We start from the raw sequence: 18,132 nt of genomic DNA, 5'->3' as shown, positions 1-18,132 counted from the left end.
TCATTTATTTATCTTATTAAACTGTAGCTATATATGACATTTATACATCTTATCCAGTAGGCCTACATATTCTAACCTCTTTTAGTATTATTTATATATTTCTCTCTCCTGAAGGATATTTTAAATCTATTTTTATTCCACTATCCTTTGCTTTTTGAAAGTTAGAGCTTTTTTTTTTTTTTTTACTTTCGGCTGTTGCTCTTTTTAGTTTTGATGTTATTCTTCACATTTATGTTTTGTTTGTTGCCGTCATCATTGTTTATATACATTTGTCTATATGTTTTTGTGTATTTCTTGTGCAGTGAATTGTTCCTACCACTGTTTTGAGAAGTGTATTATCATTTATTATCAGTATTTGCTGCTTTATATACTTACAGTGTTAGTGTATCAGGTCCAGTATTTTTATTATGGCTCCAGTCAGACGTAGTACAGTACAAACAGATGATGACCCCCCTCTCCCCTCTCCCCTCCGTCTGTCTGTCTGCTGAGTGATTTTGTAGCTACCTGACTGTGGACGACGTCCAGACTCGAACTCGGTTGCAGTAAAACACCATAAACACCTGTTTTAAACGGGTCCAGACCATCGCTCTCTGAGGACAAGTTCACGTCTCTCTGTCGTTTCTTTTTTCTTTTTCCTGCCTTGTGTTTTTGTCCTTTACTCTCTCTCTCTCTCTTCCTCTCGTCCTCTCCGTCTTCTTCCTGTGTCATTGTTTCATGTTCGGTGTTTTATTTTTCTCCCATTTATCAAACATTCAGCGCACTGACTCCCATGCTCTTGAAAAAAACGAGTTTGCAGATGCTGTTGTCGTGGTAACCTGCAGTTTACACACCACTGACGGGAACTTTGTGTTTGGCAACGAGCGTTTCCTTCAACGGGGCAAAACAGAAATTTGTTGGCGCGCGCACAACGAGCAAATAAAACTCAATCAATTACAGTATTGTACACAACACTTCACACACACACACGTTCTGATGGTTTGTTTCCGTTACTTTGTCTTCCTTTTTCCACATCCCTCACACACACACACACACACACACACACACGCCTCTCCACCTTTCCATCACCTAAACACTTTGTGTTGTCGCCAAAAAAAACACACAACCATTGATCTTTATAGCACATAACACTCACACACGAGCCAATCCCATGACAACATAAGTGCATACACACCCACAGAGGAACGTTGACAAACAACATGATTATAATGATGATGAGGTTGTTGTTCATGAACTCTGCAGGACCTGTGGCCGGCTACTGTTACTGTAACACACACACACAGACACACACACACACACACACAGACAAAGAATTTCCCAATTGACCCTTTGTTGGCCTTCTGATTGGTCTGCTGATTCACCAATCAGAGCGCTTCTCCCTGTGTCATGTGTTGCGCAGCGTTCTAAGGTTGGACAACCCTGGGATGAAACCCTATGAAACCAGATAGGTAGACAGCATTTTTTGGGGGAAAAAAACTACTTTTTAATTTTTCAATGTGGTTAAAATGTGCCTGGGGTTCCTGCAATAGCGACTCACGATATCCGTAATGTATTCCCGGAGTAATTTTGATCCCATTCCCCAAACCCAAGACATCAATAATACTTATAGCTATATAGCCTACAAATTACTTTAAAGGGACAACGAGGAGTTTCTCCAGCGGCAGAACGAAAAATTCCGCAACAATAAAAAAGTATCATATTAATGTGGATTAAACTATGTTACACACACTTGTTAATGGGTCCATTTTCGATAAATAATTTTGTCTCTATCGTTATTTTGTTATTATAATTAATGGTGGAAATGCTGGGCGAGCCGACCTGCGTTTCCTTACTTTCGGTTTCGCGGACAACTGCCCGGCAGGTCATGAGAATAACGCTGCCGAATCAAAAAAATGACAACACCTAAGGCCAAGTGGCCCTGCCCCTAAAATGACGAAATTCCAGGCCTGCCCACACTTGTTAATGGGCCCATTTTCAATAAATATATCGTTTTGTCTCTATCGTTATTTTGTTATTATTAGTGGTGGTGGAAATGCTGGGCGAGCCGTTAGCTTGTAGCTAACGTTAGCTAGCGCCGTTAGCTACTAGCTAGTGGGTGACCAAAACAATGATTTTTCCCCACTTTTCTGAAAAGTCGTGTAATGCCCGTTCAATCGCTCTTTAGCCACGTCCGTCTTTTATCACGGACACCATTTTTCTTATGTATAAGTTAATTCCAAATTCCCTTACAAGCAATTTAAATCTGCCTAATTTTCAATGGTTTCCAATGGGAGTTAACCCTTCCGTGACCCTTGTTTGTCCAACCTAGCAACAGTAACCGTGGATGGTCAATTGATCACATCTCAGGACAGATGCCTTCGCAGTGTGAAGCCACACACGCGCTCGCACACACGTGGCTGGATGTCTCCATTTCACTGAGGTGACTTCTGGCAAAAATCTGCATCACTAAGCTCAAGGAAAACACACACACATGCACGCACACACACATGCACGCACACACAAAGTTTGTGTTTGGTGAGGGCCAAGGATGCTGCGTGCCTTTGGTCAGCTCTGCTATTCAGCTCGCTATTCATAGAAGACCACAAATTTATCACTCAGCAGTGTGTGTTTTTGTGTGATTGTGCATACGTGTGCATCAGCAAGAAATACAAGATGTGTGTTGAATAAAGCATTATTTTACTGAATGGGGGCAGAACAGGAATAGAGAGATGGAGGGGTAAGTATGTGTGTGTGTTAACCCCACAGTCTGTGTGTGTGTTTCCCACTCTGTAATCATGATGTCAACTCGACCATCTGAACTTTAACAAATGTCCCACAGTGAAGAGCAGATCAGAGACAGTACATTCCTAGGGGACCTTGAAAGCATCACGGTGGCTATACAGTAAATGTAACACAAGGAAAGTGGCAGCCGCACACACACACACACCCTTAAACACACACTCATACCTGTGGTTTTGGGATCTCCTCTGGCTCGGGTTCAACCGTTGAACTTCCACTGACCTGCAGCTTCGTTCAGACGATGGAAGAACTTTAATTATCTAATTATTTAAAGATCAGAATCTGAACTTTTTTCTTTAAAAAAAAAAAAAAAATTTCTCCATAAATAAACCAAAAACCTGGTTCAACTTTGTCCTCATTTATTTTTTGGTCCAGAAATAAACTAATTTAGAATATTTACAATAGATCAAAGATTCTGCTTAAACACTATTAATGAACATAAACACTTTCACAGGATGAGAGGCTGAAACAATATCTGATTAACAATGCCGGATTTTTATTTTTAATTTTACTGCATGATAAAGGAATCTGTGGACTACATTCCTATGACTGGCTTTTTTTGTAAAAAAAATAAGTGGAAAAAGGTTTTTTCTTTTGGAGAAATGCTTATTTCACGTTATTGTGGGCTTTTATTCCGAAGAGGTTCAAACAGGAAGTCTGAAAGGTTTGTCTGATTGTTTCCTAATTGATCTAAATATTAAAGGGATAGTTCAACATTTTGGCAAATTGGCCCATTGCCATAATCCCTATAGTCATAGCAGTAGGTTCATTACCTTTAATTGTCGGTGCAAGCTATTTTTAGAACGGTGGAGCAGAGCCGTGAGCTGCTCAGAGCTACGATACGGAGGCTCATTATGGGATTTCTTGGTTTCCCTCATCAAACTCATCAAATACACAATCCAACAACTCCACAACGCTCTGGTGGACAAGTTGTGACCTGCACATTCACCACGCTATGAGATAATAACACAACGTTACCAGACAGAGTTGTTTTAGAGAGAAAACAACTGAGGAAGGAAAACTTTAGAGGAAAATCACAACTTGTCCACGAAAGCGTTTTGGAGTTTTGGGATTTTGTATTTGATGAGTTTGATGAGGGAAACCAAGAAATCCCATGAGCCTCCATAGCGTAGCTCTGAGCAGCCTGCTGCTCCGCTCTGCCGTTCTAAAAATAGCTTGCACCGACAAATAAAGGTAACGAGCCCATAACCATAATCCCTATAGTCATAGCAGTCTATGACTATAAGGATTATGGCAATGGGCCAATTTGCCAAAATGTTGAACTATCCCTTTAAAGAGAGCAAAAGTTCAGGTGAAATATTCAGAGAAACCCAATCATGCAAGTGTTGGATGGTGGATCCAAGTGGGTGGGGGCATTGTTATCGCTTTGTTGTGACATCACAAAGTGACAGGAAGTCCTGACGGCTGGTTTCAAGGCTGAGTTTCTGAATACAGGCTGTGTGTATTTCTCTGTGGACTGAGGCTTTGATACTTTCACAGTGTTAATATAGAACCTAGAGCTGCTTTATAATCACACTACACATGGACATCTACCTTTATACTGTATGGAGCTTTAATACAAACATCTACCTTTATACTGTATGGAGCTTTAACACAAACATCTACCTTTATACTGTATGGAGCTTTAACACAAACATCTACCTTTATACTGCATGGAGCTTTAACACAAACATCTACCTTTATACTGTATGGAGCTTTAACACAAACATCTACCTTTATACTGCATGGAGCTTTAATTACTTCTAGTCTTTCTGCTGTAATGTCACGATGACCAAAGACCAGCAGAAAAGAGGAGAGAATAGAGCAGAGAGGGAGGAAGGAGGAGGAGGAGGAGGACATACCTAATGAGAGGAAACTCGACTCCTGCGGGTTTGAAGCTTTACTAATTAGGTTTCATGGTGGCGAGCTGAATCCCCTCGACGCCAATATAACCTTGCTCACCCTGACCCGCAGCGACGGAGGGGAGGGGAGGGGAGGAGAGACGTTAGTGGGTGAATATCTATCTGAAGCTTTTAAACAAACTGTCCTCACTGTGAACGCCGAGGAGTTATTCTAGAAATTACACAACGAGCTTCAGATAATTTTCTGGACCTGGTTTCCTCGGGGCTCCTGGCTCGTGGAAATAAAAAGCATTCGGGGTTTACGTGAGCTCTACCACTAGCTGCGATGAATAAAACGGACAATCCTGGACCGATCGGGACAGGAGTGTGGGCCTATCAGGTGACAGAGGAGATTTTAAAACTTTGAGGTCATTTCGTGTCCGTACGTGCTCCAACACTCCCGACGTGTTCCTCAAGAACTGAGTGCTTCATGGAAAGCTGCCGTCTCATGGTTAACGTGAAATAACAAACAGATGAGATGAATAAAGACGAGTCATGGTGGGGACACACAAGAGGATTACTGAGCTAATTTACACCAGATTCTTCCTGGCGATCCGAGGAGAGCCCTGATTAGAGGTTTGGTTCCTTCTCCTGCTTCTCACCAGTCTCTCTGCTGGTGCCTGCAGACGGAGCGAGTCCAGACACTGACATTGAGATGGGTTTCACCTGGTGTCACAGTCTGTTTCACTCTATATCTGAGTTATATCTGTGGAAAAGGACGGGGCGAAACAAACACACAAATTTGCATTTAGTTCTGCAGCTGCAGCCTGTTGCAACAGGAATGTGTGAGTTCAATCTTTTAGCATTATCGATGGCATCTTCAGAGTCATCAGAAACACCCCCATGAGTCAAAATTACGACTTGGAAAGACAGACAAAACTTCAATACCCATGAACTCGCAATCCAAGATGGCCGCTCCCTGTGCATCAACAGTGAATAAAAGCTGCACACTTCACTGTTAAACAGCCACAGTTTACATTTAGATATGTTGTGTTTCATACAAACTATCACATAATTTGTTGTTATTGGTGGCTGTTAGCTAACAATGCTAAAAATGGCTAACTCATAGCAGCATCGTCATACCTTCAGACTTGTTATGTTCCTTTTTCCACACACAATTGTCACATTTTTGTGTCAATCAATCATTTTGTGTCGCAAATCAATTGTACTACTGACAGTGTTGTGCAAATTTTTGTTCCATTTTCTACACAAACTAGCCTATTGAGTAAGGTGGTGTTAGCTAACAATGCTAACGACAACAATAGCTAAGTGTAACCTTTCCGACTTGTTATAAAGTCGTAACTGGAACATGATCGACTTGGATGTGACTCGATTCCAGCTTCTGAGATTTAAGAGGAACTATGCTAAGATTTGCACCTTAATTAAACAGCTTCGCAACTAATTAGCAATCATTGGATGACAACTGAGAGAACAGCTCGTAAAACCACATGGATTTCAACCCAGGGAGCCTGAAAATTACAGATTTTTTTTGTCAATTCTCACATTTTGGGGGCCAGAAGGCAAAACAAACACCTAGATATATGTTAAAAGGCCTTCAAAATGTGATATTTCCATAATATGTCCCCTTTAAGTTCCACCATAGGAAGGACGGCAGTGAATTGAGGAGAGTTTTCATTAGAGTTAAACTGTAAAGCAGATGCACATCAAGTGTTGTGACAGTTAAAAAGATTGGACAGACTGATGACATAAGTGAGTTCGAGTTTTGTTCCAGTGCAGCAGCAGCAGCAGCATATCTCGGTTTAGGAGCTAAATCTGTTCAATCAGGCATGATGGGATGTCAGAGGATGTAGAAGGAGACGGAGAGGGACATCCCTGCTCCGATAGCATCGGCAGCTCGTTCCACCGTCATCAGGGAACCAGGGAACCACAGACCAGAAGAGTCTGGACCGAGACCGCTGACATTCCTCAGAGGAACACAGTGGCCGAGAGAAAACAGCCCGAGCCTGAGTGATGGAGCTAAAGACGACGGTGCCGATGCCACAAGTCGCTCTGAAGGCAGCGAGCAGTGACGCCACGTTCAGCCCAGTGGAGGTGAAGGAGCAGCAGTGTTCACTCAGCAAAGATTTGAGATGGACACTGACATCAACTGGTAGCGTTTTATCAAAGGGATAGTTCAACATTTTGGCAATTTGGCCCATTGCAATAATCCCTATAGTCATAGCAGTTGGTTCGTTACCTTTAAATGTCGGTGCAAGATATTTTTAGAATGGCGGAGCAGAGCCGTGAGCTGCTCAGAGCTACGCTATGGAGGCTCATGGGATTTCTTGGTTTCCCTCATCAAACTCATCAAATACACAATCCAACAACTCCAAAACGCTCTGGTGGACAAGTTGTGAGCTTCACATTCACCACGCTATGAGATAATAACACAACGTTACCACACAGAGTTGTTTTAGAGGGAAATTCATGCAAAACCGCTGATGCGCGTTGCCTTCAGGGACAGTTTTTCATCAAGCAGTCTTTGCATTTCCCTCTAAAACAACTCTGTCTGGTAATGTTGTGTTATTATCTCATAGCGTGGTGAATGTGCAGGTCACAACTTGTCCACCAGAGCGTTTTGGAGTTGTTGGATTGTGTATTTGATGAGTTTGATGAGGGAAAACCAAGAAATCCCATGAGCCTCCGTAGCGTAGCTCTGAGCAGCTCACGGCTCTGCTCCGCCGTTCTAAAAACAGCTTGCACCGACAATTGAAGGCAACGAACCTACTGCTATGACTATAGGGATTATGGTGATGGGCCAATTTGCCAAAATGTTGAATTTCATTGTTTTCATGTGTGATACGGCCATCAAAGTGCATTTTTAACAAAGACTAGACAAACACAAGTTGTATTTTAGGCAGTTACATGACTTTCTGCTTTTTAACAATGATGAGTGCATCCACGAAGCAAAGCTGTGGTCAACTTGTACAGGTACATTGATAACTGAAGATTTCAGTGTGTGTTTTCATAGTTGCTGAACTATAATAACTGAGGATGACTTCTGTTCTGTGAGCTGCTGAGCTCTTCCAGGAACAGAGGCCACACACACACACCCACACACACATGGGCGATAAAGAGTAGTATATGTATGTATATAGAGCTACACATTACTGGAACAGAGGAGGAGGAAGTGTGGATGGATGGATGGATGGATGGAAGGATGGATGGATGGGTGGAGGATGGAAGGAAAATATAGAAGGGCATATATCATACTCCAAGGAAACATAGCTAAAGCTCATGTAAACCAAAAGTCAAACAAGGTCATAATTTAGTTCTTACGGCGGAGGCTCCTCTCCGTAAACACGTTCAAACCCAAAACCTGAAGCTGCTTGTTGCTTCAGCAGAGCAGCAGGATCTGAATCAGCTATTTAGGGGCGATTTAGAGCTCCGGCGGGTTCAAGCACAGAGGTGGATGAAACCTCAGAGCTTCAGGATTATCGACGAGCAGCACTTCCCGTCACAGACAGTTAAATGAGCTGGACCGGAGAGAGAGAGAGAGGGAGGGAGGGAACAACAAACACGACCCACGCTATTAAATTCTAGTGTCTCGGAGCCGTCGCACCTGATCTGCAGCAGCACGAGTCCAGACACGCTACGGCAACAGATCGGGCCTTCGGATCTGACTCACGTCCGTTCTCACCCTGGGATTAAGAGTTTGTATTTTGGTTCTGGATGTCAGCAGGTCAGGAAGCAGCGCTCAGTGTCTCAGCATGAGCATTAATCAGTTAGTTAGTAGCTTTACAAGTCTGCACAAAAGCCTGTAACCTGGATCGGCTTCAGAGATCTAGTAAACATTTCTTCAGGGCTGAAATCATCAGTTTTATTTATTTATATAATCAAACCACTAAGCGTGAGCATTAACCGTTAGTTAGTAGCTTTACAAGTCTGCACAAAAGCTAACCTGGATCTGCTTCTGAGATTAGTAAACAATGAGAAATTCTTTCATTTATTAGATTCTCTGTCCTTTTTTTTTTTTACTGTGCTTGTTTTATTTATTTAATTGAATCATTATTTGATTTTTTTTTACATCCTTCAACAATAAACAAGACTAATTGATCACTCTTTTGTTTTGCAGTCATACATTTTACCATCGTAGCTCAGGGTCCTAGCATGCTAACGTTTGCTGAATAGGCTGTTAATATTATTGGTTATTGAAGAACTGGAAGACATTGATCACCAAAGAGCATTAAGTTAGTTGTATAATATGAAAAAAATAAAGTAAACAGACACTTTTATAATGTAGTTCAGTTTGACTGAATTATCCATTGCTGGAGGTCAATCAATCAACTATATAGCACATTTAAAAACCACAGGGGAAGACAAAGTGCTTTGCATTGAGACATAAAATAGGTTAAGGGTTACGGTAAAAGGCATAAAGACACAAAATCACTTAAAAAAACAACAAAAAACAAACAAGAAAAAGCGAAAACAAAGCAAAAAACAGAATAAAGGAACAAACAAGCTCACTGCCAGTGCTTTTAGGGAATGACAGACAAGAAATGTCAGGTGCTACTTTTACTCTAGTTCTCCATGATTATATTGATGCATATAATTTGATGTCCATCCAAAACTGATCCTATTTTGGGATTTTTATCATTTCTGTTTTGTCAAAACACTTTGTAAAATATATATATTTTTAAAAGGTGCAGTGTAGATAAAGTCATAATCTATATAGGACCACTTAAACAGTCTGTAATGAAACCGTGGGGGCCCTCAGTAGATTCCTTGATGAACTCCGTCCGATATTAAAAACAACTTCTTTTCCTTTTTGTTGCATCTGTTTCATCATCCAGATGTTTGAATCAGCTGCCGACTCGGTGTGAACGGTCGGAGAGAGATGAGCTGTGAAACATTTCATTCTGACACCACTTTGGAAATCGCTTTGAAAACCTTTCCACCGTCATCACCTTTTCCTTCTTTTTTCCTCCATGTGTCCATGTTTCTTCTCCTTCTCCTCCCAGTCTCTCCCTCTCTCCTGCTCTCCCTCAGCTCTGTTATTCCTGTTTCTATTCCTACTGTGTCGTACAGTGTAAGTGATACAGATAGAGCGACCGCAGCCTATGATAACAGGATTACTAGACAGCGGTGTTTAATTTGAGCTCAGGGCAAATACAGGCTGAGTATGCGTGTGTGTGTGTGTGTGTGTGTGTGTGTGTGTGTGTGTGTGTGTGTGTGTCTCCTCTGTCTTTTTAGGTGGCCTCGATTCCAGTAAGTGCAGTGTCTGAATTGGCTTAGTACCTCCATTTACCTTCCTACATGCACACACACACACACACACACACACACGCACACACGCACACACACAGAGTAAGATGAGAAGACACCACCCCACATATTTGGATAATACCTCGATATCTTTGACCAGTTCACTTATTTTTAGAAGGGATCACATCCAAGGAACATTTTTCTTTGTTTTAAGTCTCCATTTACTTTCTATCTCTCTCCTCTGCAAACACACACACGCACACACATGCACGCACAACACACACACACACACACACACACACACATGTGCATGCATGCACACACACGTGCACGCGTATAGCCAGATCAGCAACACCGTCCAAAAAGAAGATGAGGGGAGAAATTTATCCTCCGCTTTCTGCCAAATACTTGAAGTCATGCAAACACAGTTGGTCCTCGGATGCACACACACACACACACACACACACAGAGAGAGAAACACACACACACTTTCCTCTGTGCTGTGGTTGGGATTCTCAAATTAGCTGGTCAGCAGTCGGTCGTTTCCAGGGGGGGTTGTCGGTTGGATTCCCGTAACTGAGGCAATTTGGTCCCGTCTTTTTTTCCCCTCTCCGTCTTTTAATGCTATCTACATTCTTCAAATAACCATGACTCCTGACATTCCTCCCCTCCTCTTTGTCTCGGCCTCTCTGCTCTCTGTCTCCACTTTCTATTTCACTGTTTATATTTTGTTTTTTTTCTCCTGCACAGTATCGTGTTTGTTCGTGCACCCGACAAACCCATGAGGATAATTCAGTTTCGGCATTATCTAACTTATCTATAATGTCTTTATCCTTTATTTACAACGACCCTGACCACAGATCGACATTCAAGTCCTTCAAGTTCTTCTTCTTCCACTGGAGGGAAGAGAAAAATCATTTCATTGGTTTGATCTAATCCAGTCAAAGCTGCTTCCATGTATGTAACATGTTCTGTATTAGTGAGATTCTGCTGCAGCTTTGTGATTCTTTGGTTTCTACTGGCCGGGCAGAGCTGAAGTGAAACCAGAACCTCTGGGCTTCCTCCATGTTGAACAGGACAGATTGACAAGCTAGCAGAGTGAAGGTGTTGCACACCTCTGAATCAATCCAACATTTGTGTCATCCATCTTCAAAGTGTGTGCAGTAGCATGTGTTACAGCACGGGGGAGGAGCAGGAATACGGCAGTTCAGCGGATGAAAGAAGTAGTGCCAAAGGAAAACCTTGAACATTTAAAGATAAAGTACAGTATGAAGGACTTTTACCTAAACTATGCTACATTTTCACCTTAATTAAGCAGCTCCAGAGTCCTAGTGCTGGTTAAATCAATGACTTGTAACTAGTTGCAGGGAGAATGGAGGCTCTCTGCCTTCCACCTAGCGTCTCTTGGCTGAAAACCAACCTGGTAAGATCAGAGCCTCCGACCCGGTGTCCCAGCTCTCGTCTCTGCGGCACCGCTACACAAATATCAATATAAAGACTGAAGAACATTACTTTTTTAGTCAATGTATATATTCAAATTAGGGCCAATGGCGTGAATTTGTGGAAATATTGTTGAGAAATTTCTGGAAAAAATACTTTTTCTTTTTTAGAAAAAAGTGATAAAAATTCTCAAAAAAAATTCTGGAAAAAAAGTGGTAAGAATTCTAAAAAAACAAAAAAGTGGCAACATTTTCAAAAAGTTTTTTTTTTATTTTTTAAAGTGGTCAAATTTTCCAAAGAAAGGTTTTAAAAAATCTAGAAATAGTGGTCACATTTCTAAAAAAAAAAAGAAGAAAGGAATATTTTCTCAAAAAATTCTCAAAAAAGTGGTAAAATTTTCAAAACGTTTTTAAAAAATTCTAAAGAAAGTGGTACAATTTCTCAAAAAAAAAGTTTAAAGAAAATCTAGAAAGAGTGGTTACATTTCTAAAAACAATAAAAAAAAAAAATTAAAAAGGGGGGGGAAAAAAAGGAAAAAAAAAAACAAATAAAATAAAAAAGTGGTAAAATTTCAAGAAAAAGTCGGGGACCCCCTTGAATCCTCTACAGGACGCCTGGGCTCCACTTTGAGAACCATCGAAATCACTGACTTGTAACTAGTTCCAGGGAGAATGGAGCGTCTCTTGGCTGAAAACCAACCTTGTAAGATCAGAGCCTCCGACCCGGTGTCCCAGCTCTCGTCTCCATGGCGACACCGGCACACAAACGTAACGCGCTAACCCGTAATCTCTTGTTAATGACAGATAAGACTACACAGTAGAGACACAAGAGGACAAGAGTTCAGATGTGAATAGACACTGGATTGAACCAACAGGCTAAAACAAGTTTTTTCCTGGTGTAGCAACAGCAACACGTTGTCTTTTCTATCTCCTATTCTACATCTACATCCTTCTTCTTTTGTTGGGGATATTATCATGAGTTGGACTTGAACCTGCAGCCGCTGAGGTTATAGGAGCAAGTCTGACTGGTCTGAGTTTCTTTAACAATCTCTCCTTTGGCCAAACCAACGGCTTGAAGATCAATACTGTTATAGATTATATAGACTTATAAAACGGAAAGGTGAAATCCGCCCATCTGATTGGCTACTATTCTAAAACCTCATCACAGCATAGGCTATCACTCCGCGTCAGGCACGTATGACCAGCCCCCCTGTAATCCTCTCAGCAGGCACGCCGATTTTTCCCAGTGGCCACCCGTGGTACTGCAACAAAAAATCCCATGGGGCCCAAAAAGGATTTTTCCCATAGACCGCAATAGTAAAAGAGAAGCCTGTAAAACTGTTCACAGGACACCTCCAGCTGTAACCTCCGTTAATTACTAATCTTTGTATTCTATATTTTTAAGTCATGGACTTTTTATCCGTCAAAATGTTTTCTAACGGCCAGAAAAGCCACAGAAAAGTCTCATTTCTGGCCGTGACGTCACGGCTGTGTCCGTGCACCAGCAGTGCGCGGTCGTGTGTGTCTCGGGACCGAGGATGCCTGAAACTAATGAGACGCTGTCCGGTGCTAAAATCACTCAGAAAAGTGGAAAACACGGCTCAAAGGTGAGTTTTTGTTTGGTCACATCAACTTTATGATAGTTAATGTCTGTTATTAGTCTCTTGTCAACTCGTATTCTTAAACGTAACGTTTTAATTGATGAGATCGCCTCGTAGTGACTGCGTTTACTGACGTGAAACCGGACTGTTTTACATTGCTGCTCCTGTAAAACTCATATTTTTCAGTAATTTTAGCTTGATAAGTCATTTATGCTGTCTGTATGTGTCTGTGTGTGTCAAATGATGTCTGTATGTGTCTGTATTTGTGTGTGTCAACAGTGTCTCATCGCGGCTGATGTTCAACACCTGTTGCTCCGTTCACAACGTCCACGTTAATTTATTTTACGGCTTAATTAATGCCACGGTGGTAAAATGTAAACCGAGACATCTCCTCCATGGTCGGTGTGTCCTGACGGTGCAGCTGCTCCCCGTCTTCCACCGGGGCCGGAGGAAGAACCATGGACGTCCTCCTCCTCCTCCTCCTCCTCCTCCTCCTCCTCACCGTCTTCAGTGTGTGTTTGTTCAGTGTCAGTATGCTAAATGATCACTTAAACTCATAATCATATTATTAAATTGTTCGGAAAAAAACAAACATGCTTGTGACTTTTTTCTTCTTCTACCAAATCCAACATCTGCAGCTGTGTCTGGGGCGTCGTGTTTAATTAAAATGTCTGGTTCTGTAACAGCTGTATTTAGTGGACACTGATATTCTGCGTGTTGTGGAAATATTGTAAGGCTAAACTGTTGAATTACAAAGAGTCTCATCCACCTGAAGCTTAATGATGATGATGATGATGATGAAACTATGAACACAGCCAGTACAGACAATTATTAAAAGGAAGATGCATTTGCCAAAGAGCTCTAACTTTCTTTAATCACAGTGTGGTTGATAAAAACAAAACACGTGTGACTAAGTTTAAATACCTCCACCAACGTCCTGTACAACTGGTGAACTGTGCAGCAAGTTAAATATATAAAAAAGGTAAGAGTAAAGCCCTCATTACATTATTTGAGGTGTTCTGGGGTCATCTCTGTCATGTTTAACAAAAATACAGTTAATTATGATTTATTTTCCATTGTGATTTAAGCTTACAGGTTCGGACTAACTTGTTTTCAGTGTAACATCATATATTAATTAACTGTCAAAACGATTTAACGATCATATAAACGACCGTAGTAAACCTACGATCGGCCGTCTTACATTTTAAATCATTATCTTTGTTTTAAAGTCCGTGTGAGTCTGTAAAAGTCTTAATACTCATTCCTTAAATCCACAAGTAACACATACATGAACGCGCAGCGCCAAAACTAGAACGGCGGTTGCTCGTTCTCATTGCCCCGGGGCATGATGGGAGACCGCAGAGCATCATGGGGGGTGACTCAACTGCGCATGCTCTATGGGCCCGATAACGCGGAAGTAAACCCGGAAGTCAGAAACTTTTTCGGCGTATGCGCCAGGCGAGCAACTTTCATTGAAATGAACGGCGGCCATTTTCCGGTCCGGTATCCAGTTAATATAATACATCCATGCGTATGACTGGTGTGAATGGAAGTTGTTGTCATGTATCCATGACAACGGACTGTTGCAGTCCGTAGCAAAAGACAGCTGATGTTTTTACGATGTTAAAAAACGGACTAAAGTAGTTGAATTCACATGTTTAAGGTGAACTTTCACCTCCAGAGGGTTAACAATGGTAGAGGGGACTGAGCAGTGACTTTCACCTGAAAAAAAGCGGAGGAAAAGACGAGATGCAGAGCTACTTGGAGCTAACGTCTGGAGAGGTGGGACTATTTTTTCACAGTGAGGCTATTTTATTGGATAATATGTATTTCTGGTTGAATAAAACTAGGCTACATGAAATTGATTGCGTATCCCTCTTTTATATTGCCTTTATCCGTAACCGTTTTATAAAAGCAATATATCATTAAGGCAGAGGAACTTTCTGCTGCTACTGAATCATCAGTTTTGATCAAATAGCCTACTTTTGTCTGTCATTGTGGTTTGAGACGGAGAAGAAGGTTGAAAAAAGGCGGAGATCTCGTTAAACATTTAGTACTCAGAGGAAGAGCCAGTAGGAATCAGATTTGAAAACCTGTAATGAAAATATCTACGTAAAAAAAAACACCTGCAAGGTCGAGTGAGATCGAAAGCTCGCGAAACAAGTCCAGAAGAACGTTAACGGAAAAGAAAACGACAACAACCTTGTTGTCTTCTTACTGCCACCTGCTGGACTGAAGGCGTACTGCAGTTCCCTCCGCTGCTTTTCCAAACGTCATTTGCATAATCATCTCGCAACTTTGGAAACATCGACAACAGACGAAACACCGACAACAGGAACCTTTTAGTTCCTGGAGCTAAAACTTCCAGGTTCGTTTAGGTTAAAACACGCATATTAAATATTATTATATACACAACTCTTCTTATTATTCTTCTGCTTATTTTGTCGTTTTCACCTTCTCATTCTCATTCTTACATTTCTACGTCTGACCCTCTCTTCTCATCTCTGTTCTGTCTTTTCTCCTCCTCCTCCTCCTCCACTTCGTCTTTAACTTACAGAGCTTTTGGTTCTTACTAAGCAGTTTTCCAGAGGCTCTCTCTCTCTCTCTCTCTCTCTCTCGGTTCGTGTGTGTGTGTGTGTGTGTGTGTTAGCGGTCCAAAGCCTCTCAGGAGGTGATGACAAGTCTTCAAAACTCAGGGCTTTTCTTTCAGGGCCAGAATTTCTCTCTTTTACTTTTATTGCTTCTTCTTGTTCTTCTTCTCCTTCTCTCCATCTCCCTGGTCCACCCTCTCTCTCTCTCCCTCTCTCTCTCTCTCTCAGTCCGTCCGTCTGATCCAATTTAACCTCTGATGTTAAAAAGACTTGTTGGCGTCGAAACAAAAAGCTCCTCGCTCATCAGACGTCTGAAAGCTGTTGGAGTAAATATCTGAATTTGACTGTAACACAACAAAGAGATGATCAGATCAAAGCTCCTGTTCAACTTCACATTGATCCTGATGGAACTGACAACACACACACACACACACACACACACACACTCCTGCCTTCCTTCCCAATGGTCCGTGAGTTGTCGGAGACATAAAGAGATAATGAGCCATCAAATACTGTATATGATCCACTTTTCCAGAACCTTCTGTCTGACCACAGACAACAGAGCGTAGAGACACACAGACACACACACACACACACACACACACACACACACACACACACACACACACACACACACACACAGAGAGAGACACACACACACACACACACACACACACTGTAACCCCATGTTGCGTCGTCTCATCTTTCCCATTCAATGTTTCGGAAAAATCCATGCTGATGGTAAGTGAGGTGGAATGAAGGAGGAAAGAGAGAGAGAGAGAGAGAAAGAGAGAGGGAGCAAGAGAGAGAGGGAGATGGTGGATAAAAGAAAAAGGAGGAGAAGAAGAAGAGGAGGAGGAGGAAGTGATGAAGGAAACAGTTGAGATCTTCAAAGCCTCAATCATTTGTCATTAGTTCGTATTAGCATTAGCATTAGCAGCTTTTATCGCTGTGATATTTTTTATTATCGTAGTGAAAACGCCAAAGAAAACCAATGAGTACCTACAACACCCAGTCGTGACCTTTGACCTGCATTGAGGACGATGACTAATAAACAAACAGGAAATAAAGGGTGTCATCCCTATGTGACCAGGGAACATGGCGACCGCCATTCTGACATCCCACCAGTCCGACATAGGCCTCTAACTGTCTAAATGGCAACAATTGATTTTCAATCAAACGTCCAATCATTCAGACAATTGACCCTTTGTTGGCCTTCTGATTGGTCTGCTGATCCACCAATCAGAGCGCTTCTCCCCATGTCACGTGTTGCACAGCATTCTAAGGTTGGACAACCTTGGAATGAAACCCTATGAAACAAGATAGGTAGACAGCAATTTTTTTGGCAAAAACTACTTAATAATTTTTCAATATGGTTAAAATGTGCCTGGGGTTCCTGCAATAGCAACTCACGATATCTGGAACGTATTCCTGGAGTCATTTTTATCCCATTCCTTAGGCTACTTGGCCCATGCCATGTGTACTGAGCTTAATAATAGAGTTTGGGGGTGGTCCACTAGGGGGAGCTCTAGGCATAGGTCAGGGGTTAACTGCAAAGTTTTGTTTGTTGTTGTTGTTGTGTGCAGTCCTCATGAGAAGTGAGCCTGTTTTTCCCTGGCTGTACTGAAGTGCTATTGAAGCTCATTCATTCTCCAGTCCACTCTCTGGTCGTGTTCATAGACAAGAGAAGATCTAATACCTTCAAAGTTATCTAGCAAACGTAACATTACCGCTACTAATGTCTTTTGAACTTTGTGAAGTTTTACGAGGAGAAACAGGAGATCGGCGGAGATTAGCTTGTAGCTAACGTTAGCTAGCGTCGTTAGCTACTAGCTAGTGAGTGACCAAAACAATGATTTTTCCCCATTTTTCGGAAAAGTCAGGTAATGCCCGTTCAATCGCTATTGAGCCACGTCTGTCCTCTATCATGGACACTATTTTTCTGATGTATAAGTTAATTAAAATTTTCCATACAAGCAATTTAAATCTGCCTAATTTTCAATGGTTTCCAATGGGAGTTAACCCTTCCGTGACCATTGTTTGTCCAACCTAGCAACAGTAACCGTGGGGGGCGGGGCCTTGACAAAGGGTCAATTCTTGCCTCCTATGGTTGGAATGACAGTATTTTTTTCTTTTTTTTTTTAAACATCCTGAATGGTGGTATGTCTAAATGGTGGGATATTGGAATGGTGGTATGTCGGAATGGTGGTATGTCGGAATGTTGGTATGTTGGTATGGTGGGATATCGCAATGGTGGTATATTGTAATGGTGGAATATCGGGATGTCGGAATGGTGGTATGTCTAAATGGTGGAATATTGCAATGGTGGGATATCAGAATGGTGGTATATCGCAATGGTGGAATATCGCAATGGTGGGATGTCGGGTATGGTGGTATGTCGGAATGGTGGTATGTCTAAATGGTGGGATATCGCAATGGTGGTATGTCGGAATGGTGGTATGTCGGAATGGTGGTATGTCGGTATGGTGGGATATCGCAATGGTGGAATATCGCAATGGTGGGATGTCGGGTATGGTGGTATGTCGGAATGGTGGTATGTCTAAATGGTGGTATATCGCAATGGTGGAATATCGCAATGGTGGTATGTCGGAATGGTGGT

This window comes from Trachurus japonicus, chromosome 18 (genome assembly GCF_045865225.1).
Source record: "Trachurus japonicus isolate A0001 chromosome 18, Traja_1.0".
In the NCBI taxonomy this organism is placed as follows: domain Eukaryota; kingdom Metazoa; phylum Chordata; class Actinopteri; order Carangiformes; family Carangidae; genus Trachurus; species Trachurus japonicus.
This window is presented reverse-complemented; position numbering follows the sequence as displayed.